At 38.3% G+C, this 23516-nt stretch overlaps 1 long non-coding RNA gene across 2 annotated transcripts in view; it reads right to left on the reverse strand.

Annotated features, from left to right (window-relative positions):
• LOC139827005 (uncharacterized) overlaps positions 1-22635 on the reverse strand; it is a 42770-nt gene extending 20135 nt beyond the window's left edge. For both annotated transcript variants that reach the window (XR_011737181.1, XR_011737180.1), the window contains exons 1-2: positions 22371-22635; positions 16767-16813 (exon numbers count right to left, since the gene is read on the reverse strand). This is a non-coding gene — a long non-coding RNA (uncharacterized lncRNA). The remainder of the gene's footprint in view (positions 1-16766; positions 16814-22370) is intronic.
• Between the last annotated feature and the right edge of the window lie 881 nt (positions 22636-23516).

Here is a 23516-nt window from a genome sequence, read left to right on the forward strand (position 1 = left end):
TAATGTTAAACCTACAGAAGCAACCTTCAGAGCTATTGAAATTTTCAGCTGCCTCACTACATTTCCTACCAGGGTGCCACATGAGCCAGGGCTACAATTCTTTCAATTTCTAGCCAGGAAAAACCACATTTCCAGAAAGAATTAGCTAGAAATTCTGCTTTATGTATTGAAAAATGTAGCAGAGAACAAATGAATTCTGAGCAACCTCTGCCTGGTGAAAATCAAAGCATTGACTGTGATGAAGTGGAACCTGGAAGGGTCTGCCATTCAAGTGTGCAAGTGCTTTGAGGAGTTAATCTACGAGATAAGCTTAAAAAATGCCAGCATTTCTATAATGGTGCCAGCTGTCAGGGCTCTGACAGTTTACCTCAGCACTGAATCTTCAGAACAAAGGAACTAGGTCATGAAACAGAAAATTTAAGCATATTCCCCATGAAACATACCTTAGAAGATGAGCATTCAGGTTACTAATTCAAGGACTGAGAAGTCAGAAAATGACAAATTTTGGGCTGTATGTTCAACTTTAAGCCTCCCTCTTTGAATATCTGCACTGTTGAACCACTAATTATATGACTGCAGAAATAATTGTATGTAAATACCGTACTTCAGCTGATGGCAAAAAGGAGTGCTGTTATTTAATTTTAAATGATTAATCAAAACAGAGGTTTAAAATATCTCGGTGAATACAGTGCCTGTCCATCAGTGGTTTATAGTTATTTATTGTTAAACTCACAATTAAAACTACTCTTTTAAAAACTGAAACTAAACCAGTTAAAAATACAAAAAAAAAAAAAAAAAAAAAGAAAAGACAAATATTCTAAAGGAATTAGGCTATTTAAGTGCAAATAAAATCTTCTGCATAATGACAATAGCCCTCTGTTTTTTTTCCCCACTGCAGAAAGGTATCTAGACTCTACTGTAATGGTCAATTTTTTCTTCAATTAATATAACGTAAATTTAGGCTATTGAATTAATGTGGACTTAGACGTGACGAAGGCCTTAACCTACATTCAGTGAAAGCAAATCATGATCATAGGTAGAATTAATCTGAGAAGGAAAGGAACATCTCAATACTCAAGTCCATTAAGAAAGAAGCACCTGGAAAGAAGCTTGGTCCGTGTAGAGATGTAGCCTTTTCAGCCTAGCTGTATGTTGCACTGCAGCATTACAGGAAGAGTAATGCATCTGGTATTTCTTGGCCACACTCAGGCCACAGCAGACACTACTATGCCGAACGCCATATGCCTTTTTCATTGCCTAAGATCTCCAAATTCAATAAGCGCTCTACTGACACTCCCATTTCTTTACCGCAGGAGAAAGCAGAAATCTATAAAGGCTTCTTTAAGAATGGGAAGGATTGGGACTGCATGGGAAAAAGGAGATAGTTGTCTCATTTTTAACTTTAGGAACTGGAAGACATCACCCCCTTGTGTATCCTTCCCCACAGCCCCAGTAAACCTCTGAAAGCTCCAAGTTCCTTCCCTTAGTTACCTATCTGTCCTCTTTTGCTGCCCCAGTTTCCCCTCATGTTCAGTCACAGTTCAGCTCTTTGGAACCCAAGATGCTCTAACTCCATTGGTCAGCAGCACTTTTTATCCTCTGCATTGTTTTTATCCAACAGTTACTCTTGGATAAGACAGGGGAAGATACAGCAGCAGAGGAAAGGGAGTTCTCCCTCTTGGCAGAGCTGAGCTGACAGGTCTCTGCTCCGTTTTTGCTCTTGGACACCAACAGCCAGTTCAGGAAAGTAAAGGCAAGGACTTTGGCCACCAACAGGGAGACAGATCCTGAAACTGCGCCTTGACTACCCAGCTACTAACTTCTCAGAAGACAAAATCATCAAATGGTTATAGCCAAAGGTGTTGACAGAGTTCTTCTTCATTCAGTGTGAGCCAACTTCAACTTCCTTATGCCAGACACTCTTCAATGTACAGCTCCTAGTGTAATTAAAGAGCTAATCACTGAAAGAGTGCAAGTTTTCAAATGCTGATGCCTTCCAGAAGAGCAGCACTGCTCTTAGTTCCTTTCTGCCTTCCTGTTCCAGATGGAAAAGGAAGGCCACAGTCAGTATCTCTTCTTGTATCCAAAAGTTAAGGCAATGCACTTGCCTTGTCCCGCTTTTGATCCAGCCACAAAATGCGTGTGCTGCATAAAACACTCCTAAGTTTTGCAAAGTTATTTATTTCCTGCTATTGGAGAGAATAATACAACGTTACCATAAAACAAACCTCAGTCTTTAATGAATGGGTCATTTCATAAGGAGAGACAAAATCTTTTATGAGGCTAACTAATAAAGCCGGAAAAAAAAAAAACATGGAAGCTTTTAGGAATACATTCTTCAAACTATGATTTCTTCAGGTCATGGATTGATGGGTTAAGTCTATTTAAAAACACCACCAGCAAGTGCATGGTACCATGTACAAGACACAGAGAAATAAGACAGATTACATCTAATATGTGTTTACACAGCCATCGCTCATAAACTCTTCAGAGAATAAATGTTTCCTAAAGCCATTTTAAGCATACTGAAATATGCTCCCTGACAAATACATCCTTTACAACCTCTTCCAAGTCAGAAATGGTTTTCAATTTAAAAACAGCAGATACTGTTTTCCTAAAGCATCACAGAAGTGGCATATCCTTCTGCATAAAGTGCTTGCTTAGTGAAGATAATTGAGGATGGAAAATACATTATTTTTCTGTTCTATCCACCATGGCAATTAAAAACAACAATTAATTGTGTCAATGTGCAAAATGATGATTTTGATTACACTGCCAGAGTAACATAAGAGGATCGCATGCAGGGACCGCATCCTTGATTGGTCCAGGAGACTACAGAAGAAAATATAGAAATCCTTTCCTAGGTCAGCATTCCTCACCTCATTCATGTTGATTTACTTCACAAATAACCTCACTAACTTATTTTATTGACCTCCATGGTAACAGGTTTTTGAAAGTAAAACCAAGATATTTTTCCCTTTTATGAAAGTTTTATTATTTCACTCTATTTTTAAATACTACTGAGAATTATGTGCCATATAGAGCATCATGTTTTGCAGTCTGTCTTGTATTTTAAATTGGTCATGAAGGCAACGGAAATAGTTCTAAAAGAATAAAAAAGTTGATTTTCAACAACATTCACAGTATCATTCAGGGATCATGAAGTCCAGATTTCTCACTACCACTGCTATCACACTGAAGCATGCTCAGAAAGCAGAACACCAAAAAGATCCTCTTTTCTTTAATTATGCCTTTACCTCTGCCATCATTGAAACTGCATGTCCTAAGGCATTGGGAGAAACAGCAAACGCTTTCCTGAAAAGTTCATAAAGCAAACATGATCCATATATCTAAGTGTCTATTCCCCTTGTACCTTCAGGGAGAGAGGAATGTTATTGAAATGATTAAGTTCATTTTACTGTCTAGTGCCTTTGAATAGTATTGTTAAATTGGAAAAAGAATATCACTGCACTCTTGAAGCCAGGGTCTCTAATCCAGTGCTAGAGGCACATACAACCATACGCATATGGTGCAGGAGATTAATATATTCAGATTCGTATTAGACACTTCAAGCTGAAGAGGGCAGTTTCACACTAATGTAATATCCTAGCTTAAATGGTCTCATTAAAACAAGTTTTCCTGTGGTTTCTGATCTTTTTTTGTTGAACTGTTACAAATACAGAGATTGTCTTATCCCTCTTGTTTTTATTCAAACACCTGTGCTGGTGCATATTCATAAAGTTGTTTCATATACCATCATGCATCTTCCAGATGGATTTTATTAGAGATCTTTGGGAAGGCTTTCCCCTTACCCCCTTCTTTGCTTCTTCAGAACAGTTAATTAGAATACTTCCACAGAGATGCACAACATGGACCCACTAACTAGTGTCAGTCATTGTGCAAAAAATGAGCCAATGTATTGGGTAACTAGTTATTGCAACCATTTTTTTTTTCATGCCAGCCTGTGTTCTTATTGTGATTCAGTAGAACTGCTGAGGCATCAATTACTGTGTGGTTTCAAAAAGCTTTTATAATTTGTGTTTAAAATGCCAGCTTCAACCACAAAGCACAGCAGTCCCATAATTTACAAAATAAAATTTGGGGCTCAGTTTCCATTTACCTAAACTTCTTCAATAATAAAAATGTGTCCGCTGAAGACATCTGCTACAACTCAGTAACATCTAATTTTAATGGCAAATAATAGAGTTCAGCTCCATAAGATTAGAGGTTACGGGCTAGGCCGTTTGCCTGGCTTGGCGTCCCTGTTGAAATTTTCTGCCAGCCAACTTAATACATGCATTTAAAAAAATCCCAATGACTTGATGATTTCCTCCTCCTTCTAAGCCTCAAAATAAAGCAATTCTGTCATCTCTTAATGCTTTGCTCCATTGCATTGTTGAGCCTATGGCAGTGTCTGTTTGATGGAACTGACAATAATATTATTTCTTTTCACTAAAAATACAGGCTAAATGAGGAGAAATTCAGAGTTAATTATATGGTGGAAACATTCGCTCTGCTGGAGAGGAGGTGGAGTTGCAAAAATCACTGTATTTCAGGCCAACCCTGCTTGTTTTCCTGAGTTTCAGATATTGGACTTTGTCAACCCAAAGTTTGAGACTCAGGTTTCTTCAGATGAAATTCAGTCTTCTAGCATAAGTAAATCACAAAATGGTACACAACTATTGTAGAGGGTGCTTTTGGAAAATACATATAACCACATCGCCATTCATAACAATCAAACTGTCAGTGACGTTTAACAAAAGATCTGTATTCCTTTTTTAATCCAAAACTCTTTGAGAGATATTTATGACTCTCCCAGGTAATATATGCAGTAGTGAAATAACCAGATTTTAAACGCCTGTGGAAACTCTGAGTAGAAAAGGGATGTTGTCACTTCTTCTAGCCTCTGACAGAGTACCCGATCCAGCAAATCACTAAGTAGAACTGCTTGCTAGGACATGGATGAATAAAGCTGCAGAGAGACTCGGATGCTACTGAATAAGTCTCTGTAAAGCCAGCAGAATCTGGGAAGATTGTGCCATCAAAATCAGTCTGCCCCATTTGAATGCTGAGTAGCAAAAATATTTTAAGCTTGGAAAGAAAAATGGTCAGACACCCCACAGACTCACTGATAATGTTGCAGAGGTCTAAATGGCCTGCTGGACTTTTTGAAAGAGGAAAGCATGGACCAGGTCATGGTTGGGTTTTACTGCCCCTCTGTGCCTTGCTTTCCCTCATGGCATGTACCCTTACTCTGACTGTCCCCTTTCCCAGGTCAGCAACTTGCACTTTTTCTCCCTCCTTTCTAGGAGGTCTTACTATGACACTGTTTCTAGAAATCACCCATGTACAGACAGTGTCTAAGGGGTAGAAGAATTATCAAATCTGCCACTTGCATGACTCACATGAAGAGATTGCAATCCAGGAACAGGAGAGTGCCCTGGAATAACATCATTGATCATCTCCCAAGCTATCACCAGGCTTTCCTCAGCTTTTGCTTATGAGTAACATTTTAATACACTCTGGTCTTGGTTCCTCACTATATCACCTGTGATACAGTATTTGCAGTTCTATAAATCAAGTAAAAATATGGTGGTAGGTATTTTTATTTAATTTCAGTAGTTCTTTATGAACAAATCTATAATATAAAGATTGGAAGTGATAAACCAGCTTTTGAGAAAAAAAAAAAAAAGATAAAAAGGTCAAAGACTTTGGACTTGAGCCACTTGCACCTTTTATTCAAACTTAAGTCCATAAAACAATCACATACCTCTCCAGAGCCTTTTGCTCCTTCCTGCATTCTCCTCTGTGTTAGGACAAGAGCTGGTCATGGGCACCCATGTCAGCACGCCAACACAGCTGACAGTGTGACTATAGGCACAAGGAAAGTGAGGGGAATGCAACCAACGAGCAAATGATTCACAGTTGCAGCATCTTAGAGGCTCTGTGGATGTAGTTTCAGACCTGCAACTGAGCCAAATGAATGCTCACCTCCATGGAAAGGACTCTTACCACCCCACCCCAGTCTCCCTTGTCCTGGCTCTGACATTCACACAATCGCTAGGTACATGAGTTGTTGCTAACTGAGTGAAAAAAAACCCAAACAAATTCACTTGCTCCCCCCGCCCAAAGTGCTTCCCTCCCTTTCTTTTAGAAATAGTTACTGAAATTTCACCTGAGTGCCACACCATGCTAAAGAGAAACAGCAGGAGGGTGAGCCTGACTGGGGAGAGCTGGATGTGAGGGAGGAGGAAACCCTTTTTCACATATGACAAGCAATTACATCTGCTGAAGCCATGTCAGGAAAACACAACTCCAGAGAGTGGGAGATGATCCTGCACGTTTTGCTGAACAACCAGGAGAATAAGGTTTCATTCATTCTGTTATTCATTCTTACAACTACATGGCTAGGGAGCAGAAGTGGAGAAAAAGACAAGTAGGAGAAGCTCCAGTAATCTCTCTCTCTCTAGTCATTAAGTAGGACAGCTGAAAACAGTATTTACCAAATGGGATAAAGAACCTACTCAGCACCTCAGGCTGGGAAAGGTTAAGAGGATGCTGAAATCACTCTGTGCTTATCCTCTATGCTGTCCAGGGGTTAACCACCCATCTCTCTCTTATTAAGGATGTGTTGTAAAGAAACAGGCTAGCTCTTTATGACTGGAGGATTATTTTTGTTCCTTGTGGCTTTTTTCAATGAACAAATATTAAGCAATCATATTGTTTTCATCTTTTCTCAGTGCTACGCCCTGTACCGCTTTCACTCCGTTGTCTTTAATGAAGCTCTCTGTGTGCTGGACACATCTGCAGAGATCTTTAGGAACAGAAGACTGGTCATCACCAAGCAAATCTTTATTCACCTCTCACAACTCTATTTATGATATACTGATTAATCAATCATCAGAGAGATTAAAGGTCATCTTTATAAAATAAGTGTCTTATCACTGCAGCAAATCACGGCTTTGAGATTTATTGGAAAAGGCTATAAATTGTCAGTCATGTTATTACACAAATAAATCAGATAGTAACTGTAAACTGATTAACTGAATCAATTTTTTTTTTAGGAACAAATTGTTGCTCAATTCTATTTTTCTCTCTTCTTGGACAAAATGATTGCTTTGTAGTCCAAGTGAATGATTGCCTATGTGTCCAAGGCCACAGTTATTGCTTTAAGTTGCATCACATACATTAATGTTTTTGAGTGTTGTTCACAATTTGCTTTCGCACGAGCACTGTTCCTCATTTGAAAAGACTGACTAGTGCAATGGCTGTTTGAGATGTTGAAAATAATGTTTCAACAGTACAAACAGCATTATATTTATATCTGGAACAACCCTACAATTAATATAGAAAGGATTTTCAAGTTTCATAATAAAAATAGAGGACTAAGGACAATTTTCTACACTAAAAGAGATACAATCAAGACCTTCTCAATATACTTGGCTTGTTGTAAACACTAATATGTTTACAGTATTGTGGGGTAAGGAGGTGAACTGAAATTAATGGAATTAATGGATTGTTTCAATAACAGAAAACAAAGTTGGCTGAAATTCAGGACATTCATTGCTGAGATTACAATGAATTTTCTTGATGAAAATAATTAGATAGAGGCACATGAAATTAGAAATTAAGAGCCAACTAGCACATTTCACTTACTCTTATGTTCACTGCATTTGCACCATCTGCATGTCTCAGATAAATCCCCCTGGGTCACAGCTAGTAGACACATTGGTTGAACTTACACTGTCAATTCAGATTACTCTCTGTTTCATTTCAGTGCCTTGTTGCTGTGACCAGCCTCATCGCACTCCTGTGGGATCCCTGCTGGAGAAAAAATAGGTTCCTCTCACCAGCTAAAACCCAGGCATGGTGCCACGGCACTGCTCAGATGGCCAGTATAGACAGGTCTGTGCCGGGGTTTTCTCCTGCTGTAGAGCACAGTCCTATGACACTAACAGGTCTTGCATCCTGGCGCATCCTCTTGGCATGTCCCGCTGCAGGCACAACCTGAAGAATCATGTTATCAGAACACAAATGCAAAAGGTTGTCATCTCTGGCACATTGCAAAGAAGTATCGATTATTAACATACCTCAAAACAGCTAAAATATCTCGGTATCCGAGAATGCTAGGCCGGGCCAGAAGGCTCATGCCTCAAACTACCCCAGAACCACAAGTGTGTAGGGGAAAAGAAGAGCTGTGCATAACTGCAAAAGCCTTCATGACCACTTACAGGAGGATGCACCACCTCAGCTTGCTGCCATGAATTTTAAAGCAGTGCCACTCAAAACTGAAAAACTAAAAGCATCCCACTTGAAGGTCCATCATGAAAATTAGTATGGATATGTGAAAAGCAAATTTTATGCATACAATATACAATGGGCCAGAGGGGGCTATGGGTGAGATAGAGAAAGCCATGTGATAGGTGTGAGTCTGGAATCAGTCATTCCATGTGCCATTCTCTGGGACTAGCCAGGTCTCCCTAAAACAACCTTAAAGAGAAGGACCTAAAAACAAGTTACTTAATGCCCAGTTCAAGTAGTTTGGTGGAACAGGAGCATATTAGTGGACTGGTAGGTGATAACAACTTTACATTTGCAGCATATATGTCTTGGGGTGTACTTCAGACCAGATTAGGCTGTTCCAATGGGCCAAAAATCCACACACAGAGGATGCTCACAGTAAAGCAATCCCAAAGTCTTGGTTTGCTTGGATACAGGTCTCTATATAGGCAAGTCTAGGAAACCTTGTGTGATCTTCTTGCTTGTTTCATGCTGAAGACTGAAGCATGTCACTGCTCCTCCCGTTATTGCCTGTAAAGTCTAACATGCAGCCACAAGCCTTATTTCTCTTCCTGTCATTTTCTGATGCCTTTTTCCTAGTCTCCTTTCTTACTCTGGGTTCATTTAATGTCCAGACAAAGGCTTTGTAAGGGTAGATGAAATCTTGCTTCTGCTACTGTCAGACAATACTGTGAGTGAACAGAGAGGGATCATCCTGCAAAAGGAGGAAGGAATAAGACAGGTTCAATTAGAGCTAGCCACAGCAACCACTTTGTCACTAGTTAACCCAAAGCTCTGAGCTGAGTCAATGAGCCAGAGACGTGGGACTGTAATGTTGTCTAGATCTGAGGCAACCATTACAGGTACAGGATTTTCAGCTGTGAAGGGATAGAGCAGAAGCCGTTAGCTGTGATCTGTCATTTCTAATTCTCCTTCACCAGGTAAAATCCTGGAAACTCAAACTTGCATTCAAGACAGTGGCCGTGGCTCTCTGAGACCACATCACCCTGGTCTCTAACAGACAACAGCTGAATAGCATGCAAACAGGTCTTCAAGCAAATAATGACAGTCCTCAGAGTTGGACTGTGAGGCTGACTTGCTGCATCTCTGTGACCAGCATCTTAACTCCAGCAAAGGCCTTAAGTATTCCTTTTCACCCCATCTACTCTGCCTTACACACCCTCCATAAAATTGAACACAAAATTAGTGCTGTTGCCCTGGATGAAAGAAGAGGGTGTCCTGATGTATGCCATGATGAGGAGTCTCCAGATATGCTTCTGTAGGTATCTTCTGTGGGGCTCAGGAGCAGGGATCTGAATCAGCTCCAGAGTGCTGCCTCTCCGGGTGTCCTACACAGTGAGCCCAGGACCAACAGTGGGGGTACTCAAAAGACTGACCGGCCCAGATGGGTTTTCTCACCTGACCTTCTGTACAAATTATCTGTAGAATGGACACAGTTACATTGCCACTTCCAAAGGGAAACTTTTGTCCCCTATCTTCAATACAAGGAACTTCACCTTCTTCAATGAAATGTATCACTTTGCTGGTCACTGTGTATGTGATCACAGTCACAGGGTTAGTGGATTGCTTGGATTGCTAACAATGAAACAAGTTATCATGCCATGAGAAAAAGTTTTGGCCCTTCAGGGCTCAGGATGATGTCATTGTCACAGTAGCACATTTCTGGAACTTCTGTGAGAATAAAAGGAGATCTGTTGCCATTTCCACAACAAGCAGGAAGAAAGGAGCTATAATTCTTCAAAGCAGTGATAGAAGCCAAAATGATTCAGCAACTGAACATAAAGCAGTTAAAAAAGGGAGAGGATCTTGAGCAAAGAAAAGGCTGTATGACTGACTGCAGATGTGAAGGAGCGTATGTCTTATGAATCTTAGCACACCATAAAGGAGTCAATACAAACATTGCAGGAGCTCTCATTAGTTCGTAAATTTTCAAGTGGCATGTGCATGCTTGGCATGCACAGGATGCCCTTGTGCTCTTTTGAACCAGTCATTGTGTTGCATCCCTCTGTCCTCCATGAGTGTTGGAGCACATTTGGCGCATACCAGGAGGAGAACTTCCAGCTGAGCTGCCCTTGAAAGGATTCAAGGTTGCATACACCAGACTAACACTGTGAACCAAATTGATGCCTGGGAAGGTAGGCTGATCTGCAATTCACTCTAAACCAGCTCTAGCCATACTACAAAGAAAATGCAAACACAGTCCCAACCACTTCTGTTACACACATAATGGCTAGCAGAACTGTTTATGCTATCATGAAGCAGCAGCTCTGGCATTGTGGACAGCAGACCTGATTAGCAAGTCTGATGCACCCTGTCCCTCATTTGATTCTTACCCCTTTGCATATACAGCAGAACAATAGCTAAAAATATCCACTCTGCCAACATGAATGCAGCTGAAAAAAAGATATTGTTTGGTCTCCTGCATGTTGGAGTTCCTAGTCTCTTGATACTGGAATGGTCCCAGCAGCTATGGGTTGCTGGTCATAAAACAGACAAGCTTGAGGACAAATGTTTTATGGCAAAGACTTAACTGGCACCTGGCAGGTCCTGAAAGAAGGAGCAGAAAGACAGCTGAAATGTCACATTTTCCCTTCTGAGCCTGCACGAAGCACAGTTCAGGCAAACCAGAGACTCTGGCCCAGACAGCTAAAAGGTCTGATCACCTCCCACCTGGAAGGGGAGGGTACCAGTGCTCTGTGTCACCAGCTACTGTTTGACCTCAGACACCCATCTGTTGCTTTCAAGGAGGTACAACAGAGAAGTTGGTGCTGTTTTTTTCTGTAAACACACTGATCAAGTGCCAATTACCAAGACTTGTTTGTTATATAACAGTTAATAACTTGTAAGGGGGCTAAAAATGTTACCTGCTTATTAACATGCTCAAAACCCAAGAAGTGATAGGGTTACTCATTGAAAAGAATCCACTAATCTGGTTAGGAATTCATCTCATAAACACTAACAACACACAGACAAGTTAAAATTTACTGGTCCTCAAAGGCTGATAATACCTAGTAATTCCATTTAGGATTTTTTTTTAGGTAATTAATGAGTACTGACTCACATGCATCCTATATGACAGATACTTATCTGTTGCAAAACAGTCATATCACATAAACTCAAAAAATTTTTCATTAGTTAGACCTAGGCTGATCCTTTTGTGATAGACTTCTTCCTGCAGATGCCTGCAACACTAGACGGTCAGTGTAAGGTTATTGAATTCAATGGAGCAAGGCTGATTATCACCAGCTGAAAGCCCAGTCCTTGATATAAGCATGAGCAGTTATTTTGGGTATTTTTTTAGCTATATCCTGAATACCTTTAAAAAGTTCAACAAAAGTTTCATACTTTTTACAATGGACTCTAAAACATTAAAAATCTCTATAAATGTTTTAAAGATTTAACAAAGCCAAATAAAAAAATCTCTGCAGGTTCATCCATTCCTATTATGAAGTTCCCTGTGGGCACACGGCTTCATAGAAATTCTTTTCCCAATGTAACAGAATATCCTTTTAATGGCAAAAAGCTGTATAGTTACTCATAACTCTTAGACTAATATTTGCTTTAGTTACATCATAATGATCCTTTTCTATAGAAATCAGCTGGGCGAAAAAAAAAATCCCTATGAAACTGTAACAAACACAATATGCCACCTAGCTCACTAATTTTCGAAGACTATGGTTATTTTTTCTGATAAATCTAGTATGGTGCCTGTAATATACTTTCAAGTGGCACCAAGCAGAGCTGTTGAACTTTGCTTCTCAAATATCTTCTTTTCTTTTCCCTGTTTTGCCCTGAGGTCTCTGAACTTCAGAGAGTGTATGAAAGTCCTCAGAATCCCCACTATTTTCTTCCTCTTTCTTCTCTTACTAGCTATCTTCTGGGTTACCATGAAGAAAAGCCCTGCTGTTGTAAGCCATCCATAGGTGCTCCACTGTCTCTTGACAGTCAGTGTCCCAGAGAGCTGAGCAAACACAACTGTTATTGAGATCCCTTTAGGATGTCCCAATGTTTCAAATGACCAGTAGTAAAAGTAAAATATGATACTTATAGAGAAACTTCATTAACCTATTGATCTGAATATTTGAAATATAACTCATAAGCAAAACCGTAACAGACTAGCTTTCTTATATTGCTCAAGCAACTCAAAATCTAGTATACCTATAAATCCCACTGATAGATCTCACCAGAAAATCACATATCTGGATGCATGTATCAGAATTTAGAAATTCAAATGCCATCTCATACAGTTCTGACACCGTGACTTGATCATCTGGTGAGAAATTTACATGTCCTACTGACATACTCCAGTTTGAAAACTGAGAGTACAGAAATAAATCTTGAGGCTATTAAAGTCAATGGACACATTTTCATTGTTTTCCACAAGAATAGGATCTGGTACACTGCAAAATCACTGTAGAGAAACACATAATAAAAAAAGTTACAAAGACTACTCTTCATTTGACTTCAGACCATTCTATAATGACCCAAAATATTTGTATTCCTGTATCAAGAAAATGTATGTCCTATTATTTTAAAACAATCTCCAGCATATCTTTAACAGATCCCAAAATAGATTGTCAGTTTAAAGAAAAGGATTTTACTTCCTCTCGTATAATGTGTTTTAATAATGTGTTAAGCTGTTAAAAAAGACATTATAACCTTCCTTAGGTTCTCTTCTTGGTGTCATTGCCACCACTGAGTTATTATGTAAATTATTGCAATCTGGTTAGCTCCTTCCGTCTCTTTTCTTAACAAAAAGGGTCTGCAAGTGCTAATCAAAATGTTGCAATTTACATATTAATGAAGTTTTCATAATGGCATTTGCTTCATATGCAATATAAATTGTATGGAGACTTTTCATTTTTCTTTTGAGTAACCACTACATTTTGATTTCCTGAAGCAGTTGAGGTACATTTGAAAACAAACTGTAAGTGCATCACAGTATATCTCTCTCTATATGTATCAATATTTCTATATGTCTTCATCATCAGAGTGATACACTCCAGTGTTTGAAACTTAAGCACAGCATCACTTGTGTCTGTGGACTGTCATTATTTACTCACATTCCCTTGAACACTTCTGTTGCAATCATTCTATAAAATGCTAAAGGCACATTTTTCTGCTGAGACTGCTGAGTACAAAGAAGTAGTTAATCCTTTTTGTGGTTTAAAAAAAGAAAAAAAAAAAAGATAAAGAGTGAGAGGGGGGTGGAAAGAAAGGGAGAGAGATAAAGTTTTAAAAATACCACAAACCACTCCTATGAAAAGCTGAAAGGTAAAAAATTGCCCTACCAGGATAAATCTCATGTTAAAAAAGCTGAACAAGGAAACACATTGTGTTTCAGTTTTCCATCCATTTTCTACTTTGCTTTTGCTTTAAAATACAGTAACCACACAAATTGTGCTCAGTATTAGATGTTCAAAGCTTCCTAATTAAATATCTGGGATCACATCTATCTGCAAGTCAATGCAGTGGACTGTATTGATTTCTACTTTCAGTTGAAGAGACAAATACGAACAAAGTTATGTCCTTTAAATTCCTATTAGACATCGTTAGGGAATGCCAAACAAAGCATGGTATTCCAAGTGATAAATTGTCATCTATATTCAAATTGAATTTCCACTTGATTTTTTATAGCTTCCGGTCATGAGATCTTGCTCAGGTCTTTTCAGTTATACTGAAGAGTTCTTTACCAAATTTTTGTTTCTTACTAAAAATGGAGATGAGGTTAAATGTCTGTTTGCCAAACTCAATAGATCATGTGGAATCTCTTAAACCAATTAGTTTTCTTTAACCATTTTCTTTATTCTTATTTAAACCTTCTCCAGTATTTATCTATTTTCTTCAGGAGTGGACTCTAAACTTGAGCATTCCAGAAATGTCTATTCTTGGCAATAGAACATCTATACTCCTCATCAGTTTCCCAGGTTTCTCCTCTAGAAAATCCCATTGGCCTTTTTTGGCCAGAATTTCTACTCTAAGCGCATTTTCAACACGATGACCACTGTGACTCAGCTTCCTGGATCGTGAAAATTTTCAAATGATGTTCTTGACACTTCAAGGTAAAATATTCTTTGTCAGGATGAGACCTAATATTGGATCACTTCCAAACTGGATGCAAAATATTTTGAGCTTGGAACAATATGTATAGATGGCAATCTTTAAGATACTTGAACCTTACGGCATGAAAATTTAAACACTATGCAGATTTAAGACCATCATCAGAACACATATTTACCTGTTTTTTAATAAAACAACTTCTTGATAAATAGTCATAGTACTGTACTTACTCTGCTGGGGAACGAGTTACTGCTTTATCTGAGAACACTGGCCCAGGAGCTTACAAATTATTTCTCTCCAAAATTTCAGGAACAAAACATGAGAAATTATATTTTTGTACAGAATTTCACTCCTTCTCTCCACTTACTCAATCCACAGTTTGTCTTTAAGGGTCCAATCCAAAGCCAACAGGAGCAACATTAACCAGGCTCTAATGGAAGATTTGATGTGCATGGAACACATTTTTTACTGTTGGAAAAGAGACCTGGTAATGGTTGCATTTGAATCTTCATGATGAATACTTCCAAAGCAGATTGAAGACATGTAGAAGTTATCAAATGATATTAAGAAAAGGATAATTTACACTGAATTTCAGGAAGACATTTGAGAATAAGATTGATGCAACTACAGAGAATATTCCCAGGGGTTTTGATGGGTGTTTCATTGCTTTGAGTATTTAGAACTAGTGCTAAAGAAGAAATATCTTTTTATTGTAGTTTAAAGCATTTGAAACTGAAGTCTAGTTATTTTCTCATTTTTATCCTCCTTTTTTGTTCCTCTTTTTTTGAAACTGACATATTATCAATATTTTTAACTTACTGAAATATAGTTTGAAAAAATATCCATTTCAATAACTGTTGCAATTCATATTTTCACTAAACAGATCCAAATTCAACCAGAAAGGGCACAAAATAGTCAGTCAAAACATAATATTGATAATTTAATTCTATGTTCTTAGAAGTGTATTTTTTCAACCAGAAAATCCAGCTGATATTAAAATGTAGAGCACCTATATTCAGAACAAAGTTAAGCAATGCTTTGGAGATCATACCTGTTGTTTGCACCTCCTATGCAAATATGTGCGATACACAATGTATTATACACAATGCCAGCCAACAAGCCGGTGTCTCATATTGTTGTGCAAGGGAAAGACATAAGGTTTTTTATGTACCTCTTCTACTTGCCAAGACATTTTATGACCGAATCAGAGACAGACAACCCTTCTTGCCATGAAAACTTCTTACCACAAACATCATATGTTTGATGGCCATTTAACACATCCCACATAGTTCAGAGACCAAAGAGTTGATCTCTTGAGAGGGAAAATAAAATAACCGGTATAATTCAGCACACATATTGCGTGCAATATCTGATAACAGATAAGGAAGCAAACACCGAAAATATCACTTTGAAACTTGCTTTTTCTCCATAAAACTTGTGAGAGACTCATTCTGATCTTGTATAATATATATGAGTAATTCTGTCAATATGTTAATCATCCTCATTTTAGAGTCAGTTTATTTATCTTTACATTAGATACAGAAAATTAGTTTTGTCCAAGGCTAAAGGTTTAGTGAGGAGAATTCTCTCCCCTGTAAAGAGAGAAGTTCTGGTATTTTAGTGGCAGATGAATAAAAGCAGTGGCTTTCTTTGCTATTTGGAACCAGAAGGGACACATACAAATATTTATAAACGTGTATACATCAAAACAAAGCACTGCTTGGGAACTGGAATATGGTGTTTAATACTGTTATACCATTAGCAGAGCCAGATGACCTTTAGCCAATGCTCCCTTTATTGTTTACAAGCAGTTCTTAGGTACAGCCAAGGAACTAGGTCCTTCCAGACCTGGTATTGGTAGGCAACTTGCATGTAGCCAGGATGTGAGGGATGAAGCTTTTTAAGGGCAAAGACTTGTATCATTCTCTGAAAGTTGGAATCCATGCCCGGGAACCCTCCTGTTCACAGTTAACTCACACAGACATAAGCATACAGTCCTTCCAAGGATGATAAGGTTGTTGGATATACCGGTTTGTTTTTGGAAAACTTCACTCTTTTTTTCTAGGATTCATCCACCTTTTGAGCAAATCAGGTGGTTTGTTTTTTTTTTTCCTGTCTGTGATGTACTTTTGAATCTGCTGTTTTGTTTTGTTTTCATTTTTAATGCATATTATGTTTTTTTTCAAATACATCCCAACTGGAACAAGGGTTTGTATGAATGCTATGAAACAAAGAACTAACCTTCTAAAATAGATTTCACTCCTATTCCATGACAGTGGTGGAAGTATAATTCTCAAAACTGAAAGGTTGAATTTTGAGGCATATCAATAATCTTTTGCTTTCTTTCTTTATTCCAGAAGGCTTAGCACATAGTCCAAATTCTGGAAAACAAATTACAAACTCACCTGCTGTGAATGACAGGGTAACATCAAACACAACAGTGTATAGGTACCTAGAAAAACAAAACATAAAGAGTGTTTTGTGGAGAAGTCTCTATCAAGCATTCCTAAAGACAGCAAAGTCACTGTCTCTGTTAATTCTCATCCCAGATCAAAAGGCCCAACAGAATTCTTTGTAGAGATACTTTAAAAGACAAAATTATTTTGAACCCAGCAAAACTGCCTTGAAGATTTTCTATTTTTGAGCAGATCTGCTCTGTATTCTGCCTCTCAGAAAACTCCAACAGAGTTTCTTCTATAACATCAGCTACCTATCAGATTTGATCTGCTTAGAACAAATTTAGCAAAGAAGAGGAAACAGAGGAGAAAAAGGTTTAAAAGCGTTCCCTGGGAATGTACTCTATAGTGCACTAGCACGAAATTACAGGGGAGGAAGGAAGGAAATGGGAGAGAATGGTATTTCTAGGAAGGTTTTCTGTCTGCAACATGCCTGGCTGAGGTATGAGAGGGAACAATGAAGATCCATGCCAGCCAGTTGTTCCCCAGGAGAGGCTCAATTTCAGCACTCCATTTGTATGAGTATTGTAAAGATTAAAAGGGGTATGGTAAAGGAGTGGCAGAAGTGGCAGGGGAGAGACAGAATGGTGGGTTATGGTGGGGAAGCTGGATCTGCAGTGTTGAGAGGATCCTGGTTGGTGAAAACAAATACCCTTGTTAGGAACTAAGAAACCTCTCCAAGCTTCGGATTTACAGAATATGATGATATGTGTAATGGGTTCTGTAAAGAGCTGCAAGGGAAGATAACATAAACCTGGATCACCTGTGTTGACAAGTTTCTTTGTCATACAAAATTTATTCCCTACTAAGTGTGAAAATATATCTAATATCAAATTCACCTCTGGAATAGGAATTTAAAAGTTCTCAATAAACACATTGCTTACTTTTATTACCTATCCTTTTTACCTCATAAAAAGTAAATAAGTGATTTGTAACTAGCTGCCACAGTGTCAGAATGAGTCTTAGGTTCCTCTCTGCTTTTACTTGTAATGAAAGGCAATGCCACACTTCAATGAAATTCAGTTTGGAGTCCAGCCAGAAATGTTTTCTGCACTGTAATTTAATTTCATTTGGGAGCAAGGTACTTTTAGTTATAGCATTCCAGCTATGGCCAGGAACATGAAAAAGAAACACATTTAGAAACAAGTGACAGATTACATTGTTCTAGAAATACTAGGATACTGTATAGACTTGGGGTGAAGAACAATGGTAGTCTACTAATATACTTTCGTTGTAAATAATCAGAAGTTCTCATGTTTTCACATTTTAAAAGCTGGCATATCTAACTTAAGAGTAATGAGGAAACAGGGAAGAAATTGTCCATTGGGAAAATACTACGTTTGGAATTTGTGGTAAGGATTTGAAAAAGTTTACCTGGAACCCTGAACGCACAGGTTCACTTTAAAGCATTTGTAAATCCCCCAGTTTTAGCTGGGATATATAGCCCTCTGACTTAGCTCTACATTTCAAATATATGAGCAAGCAGGGAAGTGCTTAGTGTCAATATGTCTGGAGACTAGCTACTGTCCAAAACAATCACTTTCTCCAATTTTTCTGACAGAAACTTCCCAAGTAAAACTAAAAAGCCTATTTCAAGCTACCTCACTCCAGTTTCTAACAGAAATTTCTTGCTTTTCTGTAGTATTTGTGTTGGAAACAATTGCCAAGGTGTACACACTCTTGAATCACAGGGAGGTTGAGATTTAACCTTTGCAGAAGGCCATGTGATTGACATGTCCATTGCCAGAGTTTTTCCAAGTCATTTCAAGAACCAACTAGATTTCATTTTGCCTTATCTGTGTGTTATCATTCTTACAAGAATCATCTCATTCTGACGGGATCTTGATTTAAGGCTTTAAAAGTCAGCCTGGCTCAAACTGATTTTGCAAGGTCACAAACACTGCAGGTTCGCTCCGTAATATGGAATTACAAGATCGAGTGCCAGTCCTTTCAAGGTCCTAGCAACAGTTAGATGAGCCTCACAGTCTCATGATCAATTAGGGCAATTTTTAAGGCTGTCACCAGCTCACAATTTTATCTCATGGTCCTCACCTCAATATTTTTTCCAGGTGTACAATCCTGACAAAAATTTGCGTCCCTTCCATTTGCAAGCTACTTCAAGAGCCTTTCTTTGTGTTATATTTAGATAAGTACATATTCTAAATTTTCATACAATGAAGTAAAATTTCCCTTTCCAAAAAATGTCTGTTGCTCTAATTGACTTCTCAACCATGGGGGCACAGAAGATGGAATGCCTGTTTGTACCACACTTGCATATGAAGGATCAACCATGCAAAATAGCTACCATGTTGTATTTAATTGCCAATTGTTTTATTAATTGCCAACAAATAAGTTATTGTCAAATATATTGCTGCTTTTCACACTAAGCTGTTCCCCAGGGAAACAAAATAAGCACTGAACTGTTGGTAATTGCAAGACATAGCTTTAATAGGTTTCCTATTAAAACCCTATGAGTTAACTTGTAGATTTTACCATTCAACATACCCCTTTGGCTAGTCATTTTTTTTAATCAATTTTCTTGAAAGAGGGTAGCTTAGAAAATCCTAGACAAGTAGTCATCATACATGTGTGACCAAACCCTGAGAGGCAGAGATCCCACTGCGAGTGCAGACCAGAATTGATACAGCTTGCATCCATACAAGCAATAAATGTGATATGAGGTCCTGGAGTGCACTTCTTGTAGGTTAGTCTGTCTAAGTCAGATTAATTGTATGGACCAGGCACCATGTGGCTAACTAGTTCTGGACATGTGAAACACTATGAATATGTCATATGTTACCTGAGCACCTTCTTCTGTATTAAAGTATGAGACAGAAAACAGAGAGCCTTTTACTTTACAGATTTTTTTTTTTTTCATTTTTAATTTTTAGTATCTGGTAGTAAATTTTAGCTGCATGTCTCATGCCAACATGCATCTCTGTGTACATGAGGTATAATATGTGAGGTAATACCATTTACAGGGAGGGAAAACCCAACCCTAACAAACCTTGAATTCTGGGGTAGCAGCTGAGAGTTATTTTTAAATGTCTTAGTTTTTCTTTGCCATTGTTGTTTTCTACTGCTAGATGACTCCTTCTTTAGTTGTCCCACTAAGTTACTCTTTAAGACCAAAAGAAGAAATGCAAGCAAATGTTTTATTAACATTGTGGCAGAACCTTGAAGGAACAAGGCAAAAATTATATAACCAAAATTACCAGTAAGATACTCTTGAAACAAAGAAGCCAACAGACTGCACAAAGTATTATTTTAATAATGACTGTGAAACAGCACAATAATTACTACTACTTCCTATTTGCATTGCAGCAATATCAACAACAGAAAGTTACAAATCCTTCCCCACAAAGCTTTGCTCCCAGCGCAGCCATGCACTTAAGTACACATACAAATTCAAGTAAACCTACTGAATTCAAAATGCAACTCATGTGCTTCAAGTTAAACAATGTGTTTCACAACTTTCCTGGGTCAGGAGCTTAAAACTTATGAACCTCTTTTTGGAAAACCAGCTTAGCCATGTTCAGCTATGAGATGCTTTATCTAATAAAAAAATAAGAAAGGAAGTTTCATTTATATTTTTCCTTCATTAGTTTCCAGTAAGAGTAATTTCCATTTAGTTAGAAAATTGCTTCCTCCTAAAAAGTGCCCCACAAACATACATGTTACAGACTTCTGCTGGATCATAAATATAACTATCCACAATATAGTCCTGTTTTTTATTATATACCATAAAGAATATCTTCTTCGCATCACTTTGAATTATCCTTCACGTTGTGCTGTGTACCTTCAGCAAGGCAATACTCCTTGTTTGAAAAGGTCGCTGAAACCAAATACATTGAACTAGCTGAAGTCTGGTCAGTAGCTTGTGTAGCAAACAATAGCATTTCAATTCCAGTTTACTTATGGGGATACCTCTATAGCCTGCTTGTCTTTTCCAGTGCCATTACACGCCGTCAGGGATTCAAGGACTGTTAAACAATAAAACCTCTTTTTTGTCACTTGTGTCTTCAACTTGCAATTGCTGTTGTTATTTGTTTGTCATCCATTTCCTCTTAGACACACAAGCATACACTTTAGCCTACTTGTGGCACCTTCAGAAACTGAGTGGAAGAGAGGATATCAAGGCTATATTCATTATTATGGTGTTTTCTGAAGACAAATTGTTGCGAACTTCCTGGGAGCTAATAAAAAAAATAGTGATTTTGGTGTTCTAAATAAATACATCAAATGAAATTTTCAGATTTTCATCTGTTTGGACCAGTAACATGGCAGCTTCTGATCCTATTGCAAATCATTCCTTTTTCTTTTTTTTATTGTTAACAGATAGGCTATCAGTAGTAAACTGTGCTAGAACAACCAGTATTATGGTTGGTCAGTGTTTATCATCTCATGAAGGAAGAGGTAGTCCATACTAACAAAACCTGAAGATGCTACTTGGTGGGGTTCAAGGTGGAGACACTACATGGGAATGCAACTTATTGAGCATTATAAGCATTTTTACATCTCTCAGAGATATTCTGTATTTGCTTTTTGATTAGGTTCAAAAGCCCTTTTTGTTCAGTGTATGTTGGTGAATAATTCATACTCATGACGAAAAACACAACTACTTAAGGATTTTAGCAAGAGACTCGACTGACAATAGATGTAATTTGACAGGGAGAAGTGCAGTGTCTAACTGGGTCATGGAGCCTTCATAAGGTAGCTATTTATCACTGTTAAATGATTTTCTTATTCTCAGTGAGCCATATACTATAGAAAGTACAAGTCAATGTGTGCAAACAGCTGGAGAAAGCTCAGGACATAAAATTGGCAAAGCAAGTGGAATGATGACCTCCACAAGTAAGCTACTACTCAGTGCAGTCCTCAGCAGCAAAGTCACACTCCAACACTAATGAATCACTCTTGCAAGTTGAATCACTGACTTACTCATCATCCTGTATTTCCAGAATTACCTCAATATTTTGTTGGTGTGTTCCAGAAACACATTGCTTCCTGAGGCACAAACCCTGATGTTGCATGCAAAAGAGCCACCACAATTTAAGAGAAAGGGAACACAGTATCAGGTAGAGTGAACAAAGAGTAAGATATTTATATGAATAAATAACTTGGTAGTAGTCTATAAGTCTGATTTTCCAGACCCTATAGTGAATATTTACAGATTAATTTTTCTTCTAACTGAAACAGTAATCCTGCAGCAGTCACTTAGCTCCAAGATTGCTATTGCAGGGGTAGCAGTCCTCAGTCAAGAAGACTCTACACCTGCTGAGCAGCTATACGTTCAGTTCTTTACAACCCTGTGGGAGTGCTGGTGAAGGCAAAAGTCTTCTGAAACCTCTGTACCATTCTGCTTGTCAAGGTTTAATGCAAGGTGACAATAAACTGTGGCACATGCTCTCTGTTACCCCAACCCTCTCTGCATAGGAAAAAGGTGATAGAAGGATAAGGAAGATAGTCTTGTAAGTTGGAAAAAAAAAGTTGTAAAGGCTTTACTAATGCTGCTAATAAACAGAGAAAATACAGAAAATATACAAAACCAACTCTGAATATCCCGGGGTAGTGCAGGGTAGGCACCCGGAAGTCTTGGGCGGCACTCCACAGCAAACCAGAGCCAGATTCAGGGATGAAGGGTCTGGATCCAGGCCTTGGATCACATGGATGACAGGCAGGGTCCTCTTCAGATGTCAGCCATGATCAAAGAGAGTGAGACCCTCGTGATCTCCCACTTTTATAGGGTGTGTGATGTGGATAGGATGGAATACTCGGTCAGTTTTAGTCAGCTGTTCTGTCTGCCCCTCCTTGCAAATATGCCCCCTTATCAGAATTCTTGGTTGTTATAGCAATAAACCTAAATATGGGGCTCTTCTGCATTCCACTGGTCATCTTATCAGTTCTGGAGTGCAGGGTCTCAAAAAACATGTAGCTAAATTCAGAAAAGTGCAGTTACTTAGAAGATACTTAGAAGAACTTAGCTGAAAGGAAAAATCCACTAAAATAGAACTGGTCTTGTTTTTAACAAAACCGGGACATTGCTGTTTGATGGATAGAGATATTCCCTACCCAAGTCCAGTGTAAACCATATCATCAGGCTTTTAGGAAATTTACTGAAGAGAATGAAAGAACAGAAAAAGATAAATACAACATAAAGCGAAATACAACAAGCAAAACCTGTCTCAAAATCTGAATTATTTTGACATATTTGTTTGTACACTTCCATTTGGTTGATCTCAGCCCGAAATTGTGCTCCTTCACAAGTAACCTTTTGCCTGATATTTTTTTAGAAAATATTTGGGCAATTTGAAAACCAGGACATCATCACACAAAAAAGTAGCACTACCATTGATGAAAAAGAATTGACCTGCAAGCTTCAGTCCTGCTCTCAAAAGTGATGTGTAGTATGTCAAAGACAGAAGGAATGTGTTTCAGCAGTCTCTGACATGAGGAGACAAGCTGTGGCCATACAAAGCCCCACAGGAGGGGCAGTCTACCTTGGCTCTGCTGCAGCCAGAAGAGAGAAAGAGACAAGCCCAAACCATACATCTAGATGTATCACTTCATGAAATGGTGGGAAGAGTCTTCCCACCATTCCTTCTTCAAGGGAAAAGGGTAAAAATATCTTTGCCTCCTTCACCAAGATACCTCCTTAATGAAATTAATTACTTTCAAGGGTGAAAATGATCTACATTA

The sequence above is a fragment of the Patagioenas fasciata genome, chromosome 1 (genome assembly GCF_037038585.1).
Source record: "Patagioenas fasciata isolate bPatFas1 chromosome 1, bPatFas1.hap1, whole genome shotgun sequence".
Lineage (NCBI taxonomy): Eukaryota > Metazoa > Chordata > Aves > Columbiformes > Columbidae > Patagioenas > Patagioenas fasciata.